Here is a 5,000-nt window from a genome sequence, read left to right on the forward strand (position 1 = left end):
CCTCGGTTCGCGTCTGTTGGGCAGAGCCCCGGTGTCCTGGCTGGCTGCCCGGCGGTATATCTGGAGGAGTCGATTCGCCCCTTTGGGCGCTCGGGCTCCCGGCAAGCGCGCGCGGTTCTTCCCGGATGACGGACCTACCTGGCCCGGCCCCGGACCCGCGCCGCTGTTGGCTCGGGATGCTCTCGGGCGGAATAATCGCTCCCGTCAGCGGCGCTTCAGCTTTGGACAATTTCACGACCCGTCTTGAAACACGGACCAAGGAGTCTAACATGTGCGCGAGTCATTGGGCTGTACGAAACCTAAAGGCGTAATGAAAGTGAAGGTCTCGCCTTGCGCGGGCCGAGGGAGGATGGGGCTTCCCCGCCCTTCACGGGGCGGCGGCCTCCGCACTCCCGGGGCGTCTCGTCCTCATTGCGAGGTGAGGCGCACCTAGAGCGTACACGTTGGGACCCGAAAGATGGTGAACTATGCCTGGCCAGGACGAAGTCAGGGGAAACCCTGATGGAGGTCCGTAGCGATTCTGACGTGCAAATCGATCGTCGGAGCTGGGTATAGGGGCGAAAGACTAATCGAACCATCTAGTAGCTGGTTCCCTCCGAAGTTTCCCTCAGGATAGCTGGTGCTCGTACGAGTCTCATCCGGTAAAGCGAATGATTAGAGGCCTTGGGGCCGAAACGACCTCAACCTATTCTCAAACTTTAAATGGGTGAGATCTCCGGCTTGCTTGATATGCTGAAGCCGCGAGCAAACGACTCGGATCGGAGTGCCAAGTGGGCCACTTTTGGTAAGCAGAACTGGCGCTGTGGGATGAACCAAACGCCGAGTTAAGGCGCCCGAATCGACGCTCATGGGAAACCATGAAAGGCGTTGGTTGCTTAAGACAGCAGGACGGTGGCCATGGAAGTCGGAATCCGCTAAGGAGTGTGTAACAACTCACCTGCCGAAGCAACTAGCCCTGAAAATGGATGGCGCTGAAGCGTCGTGCCTATACTCGGCCGTCAGTCTGGCAGTCATGGCCGGTCCTTGCGGCCGGCCGCGAAGCCCTGACGAGTAGGAGGGTCGCGGCGGTGGGCGCAGAAGGGTCTGGGCGTGAGCCTGCCTGGAGCCGCCGTCGGTGCAGATCTTGGTGGTAGTAGCAAATACTCCAGCGAGGCCCTGGAGGGCTGACGCGGAGAAGGGTTTCGTGTGAACAGCCGTTGCACACGAGTCAGTCGATCCTAAGCCCTAGGAGAAATCCGATGTTGATGGGGGCCGTCATAGCATGATGCACTTTGTGCTGGCCCCCGTTGGGCGAAAGGGAATCCGGTTCCTATTCCGGAACCCGGCAGCGGAACCGATACAAGTCGGGCCCCTCTTTTAGAGATGCTCGTCGGGGTAACCCAAAAGGACCCGGAGACGCCGTCGGGAGATCGGGGAAGAGTTTTCTTTTCTGCATGAGCGTTCGAGTTCCCTGGAATCCTCTAGCAGGGAGATAGGGTTTGGAACGCGAAGAGCACCGCAGTTGCGGCGGTGTCCCGATCTTCCCCTCGGACCTTGAAAATCCGGGAGAGGGCCACGTGGAGGTGTCGCGCCGGTTCGTACCCATATCCGCAGCAGGTCTCCAAGGTGAAGAGCCTCTAGTCGATAGAATAATGTAGGTAAGGGAAGTCGGCAAATTGGATCCGTAACTTCGGGATAAGGATTGGCTCTGAGGATCGGGGCGTGTCGGGCTTGGTCGGGAAGTGGGTCAGCGCTAACGTGCCGGGCCTGGGCGAGGTGAGTGCCGTAGGGGTGCCGGTAAGTGCGGGCGTTTAGCGCGGGCGTGGTCTGCTCTCGCCGTTGGTTGGCCTCGTGCTGGCCGGCGGTGCAGGATGCGCGCGCCTGCGCGGCGTTCGCGCCCCGGTGCTTCAACCTGCGTGCAGGATCCGAGCTCGGTCCCGTGCCTTGGCCTCCCACGGATCTTCCTTGCTGCGAGGCCGCGTCCGCCTTAGCGTGCTCCTCCGGGGGCGCGCGGGTGCGCGGATTCTCTTCGGCCGCCATTCAACGATCAACTCAGAACTGGCACGGACTGGGGGAATCCGACTGTCTAATTAAAACAAAGCATTGCGATGGCCCTAGCGGGTGTTGACGCAATGTGATTTCTGCCCAGTGCTCTGAATGTCAACGTGAAGAAATTCAAGCAAGCGCGGGTAAACGGCTGCAAGTGGCGGTGGTGTGGCTGCATCCGGACTTGGCTTCTCGAAGTGCGGTCTTGATGTAGTCGTGCTGCTGCTGCGAGGTGCCTTCCTTGGGTTATAGTTACAGGGAGAGTGATGCGCAATACATGGGCCTAGCCCTCTTAGCCTCTCCTCTCCTGCAGTCTTCTCCCCTTCTCGTGGGCCCGCTGATTTCGCAGAGTGGAAGACCGCACCAGGGGCTTGGGGGGGTTACCAGCCCCCCCTCGCACTATCCCTTTTTTTTAGTTGGGGGCAGTAAGCAGAGAATAAGTGGTGGCCCTTCCGCTGAAGGTGCCACCCCAACTCCCCCAGCACCTAGCCGGCCAACCGGCCGTGCCGAAAATCTTGTAACTTTTGCAGCTATGTATACCTGTAGTGAGTGCCACCGCAGCTTTACAACCAAGAACGGTCTCGGGGTCCATCGCCGCCGCCAACATCTTGCGGCCGCCAACGCGGAGATCGTCACGGAGAGGCATCGCGCGAGGTGGACGGAGGAAGAAGTCCTGTCGCTCGCCAAGGCAGAGGCCGAACTGTTCCTCGAGAGGGACGCCCGGTTCTTCTTTGTAAATCAAGAGCTCATCAGGATGTTCCCCGACCGAACGCTTGAGGCAATCAAGTGCCGACGGCGGCAAGCTGCCCACAAGCAGCTTGTCCGCCAATTCATGGAGGCGCTTGAGATCGGTCGGGGGGAAGAGCCGGCGTCCCGCCGGGGAGCGGCGAGCCCGCTGCCTGACGCGGGCGAGGCCGCTGCGCCGCCCGTCGACGCAGCCGAGGACTTCGCGGCCGACACCACCGGGCCGCCGCCGGAGGGGCCGACTGACGCCGCCATCTGGGAGCATCTGGCGGGGCTACCCGCTTCCGCCCAGCGTTTCTCTGCCCTGGATCGTGTCATCGGTCTGGGGCGGGGCACGCCGCCCGATGTCATCCTGGGCATGCTCCCGGATGCCCTTGCGTCGGTCGGGTCCAGAGGGGAGAGATCGATCACCAGGACACAGCGGCCGCGCCAACCATCGAAGCGGCCGCCTGCCGCGCCGCCGACGCAGAAGCGCAAGCGGCGCCGCTGGGAGTACGCGAGAACGCAGGATGCCTTCCGACGGTCGCGTGCGCGTTGCGTGCGCGGCCTCTTGGATGGCACCCTGCTCCAGCCGCCACCTGCCATCCCTGGTCTGCTGGACTTCTGGGCGGACCTCTTCACCAAGAAGCCCATCTCCACCGCGGGCTTCATTCGTGACCGCCTCCTCCCGCACTCAGAGCCTGTCGCTCTCGAGTGCATATGGGGGCCGGTCACACATGAGGAGGTCGCCGCCGCGTTGCCGCCCAGGGGATCAGCAGCCGGGCCGGACGGCCTTACCCCAGCGGAGTTGCGGCGTCTGCCGCACGAAGTCCTGGTGAAAGTGATGAATCTCTTCCTTCTGGCCCGCGCCCTTCCGGAACGCCTGCTTCGCGCGCGGACGTCCCTTCTCCCGAAAACGGCTGCACCAACATCCCCCGCTGACTTTCGCCCCATTACGGTCTGCTCGGTGTTGGCGCGGACCTTCCACAAGGTTCTCGCGTCACGCCTGATGCGCGCTTGTGCTGTGGACGAACGTCAGCGGGCATTCATCCCTCGGGATGGGATGTTGGAAAATACCTTCATCTTGGACACTGCTCTCACCGACGCAGTTCGCTCCTGCCGCTCTGTCTTTGTGGCATCGATCGACGTATCTAAGGCATTCGATTCGGTAGATCATGCTGCCCTTCGCCCCGTGCTGAAGGCGCATGGCCTGCCGGATTGCTTTGTCGAGTATGTCGAGCGGTGCTACGAGGGCAGCACGACAGTGATAGCGGACGGCGCCGGCGTGGGCGTGTCTGTGCAGCCAGCACGGGGCGTTCGCCAGGGCGATCCCCTCTCCCCCCTCCTGTTCAACTTTGCGGTGGACTACGTTTTAGGCCAACTGCCCTCCCACATCGGAGCTCGGATCCTCGGTCGCAGAGTCAACGCTGCGGCCTTTGCAGATGACGTCTTGCTGTTTGCAGCGACCCCGAGGGGCTTGCAGTCCCTCATCGACGCAGCTACCGCAGCCCTCGCCCACCTGGGGCTGCAGATCAACGCCCGGAAGTGTTTCACCCTCGCCTTAGTCGCGTCAGGGCGCGAGAAGAAGGTGAAGGTGGACAGCAATGTCACCTTCACAGCAGGCAATACCACCATGCCTGCCCTGCGTGTGGGTGAAACCTTCCGGTACCTGGGGCTGCAATTTTCCACGGCGGGTCGCTGTGTCTTCAATCCACGTAGCCACCTGGTGGAGCAGCTTGACGTCATCTCCCGAGCTCCGCTGAAGCCGCAACAGCGCCTCCACGCTCTCACCAACGTACTTCTCCCTGGCCTGTACCACGGGCTGGCCCTCAGCCGCACCCGGGTGGGTGCATTGAAGTCGGCCGACGTTACCATCCGGGCCGCCGTCAGGAGATGGTTCCGCCTTCCGGCGGACACCCCCCTGGGATACTTCCACGCTCCTGTTGCCCAGGGGGGCCTCGGCATTCCATCTTGCCGATGGATGGGTCCGACCCTCCGTCGGTCCCGTCTCCTGGCGCTGAAGAAGATAGGGCCAGCCTGCGACGGTGTAGGCATGGATGAGGTACAGCGTGAGATCGAGGTGCTGGAGCGCCACCTAATGTGGGAGGGCCACCTCCTCAAATCGTCAACGCAGGTTGGGGAAATGTGGGCGGCGCGCCTACACATCGCCATTGACGGTGCGGCACTGTCATCTTCTGCCGCCGTCAGTGGCCAACATCAGTGGGTCGCCGACACCAGTCGCCTGCTATCTG

General features: G+C 62.3%; 1 pseudogene; it reads left to right on the forward strand.

Moving 5' to 3' along the window:
* The window catches only part of LOC124564175, a 7,939-nt pseudogene that overhangs the window by 683 nt on the left and 2,256 nt on the right, over positions 1–5,000 (forward strand).

Source organism: Schistocerca americana, unplaced genomic scaffold (genome assembly GCF_021461395.2).
Source record: "Schistocerca americana isolate TAMUIC-IGC-003095 unplaced genomic scaffold, iqSchAmer2.1 HiC_scaffold_1287, whole genome shotgun sequence".
NCBI classification, from domain to species: Eukaryota; Metazoa; Arthropoda; class Insecta; order Orthoptera; family Acrididae; genus Schistocerca; species Schistocerca americana.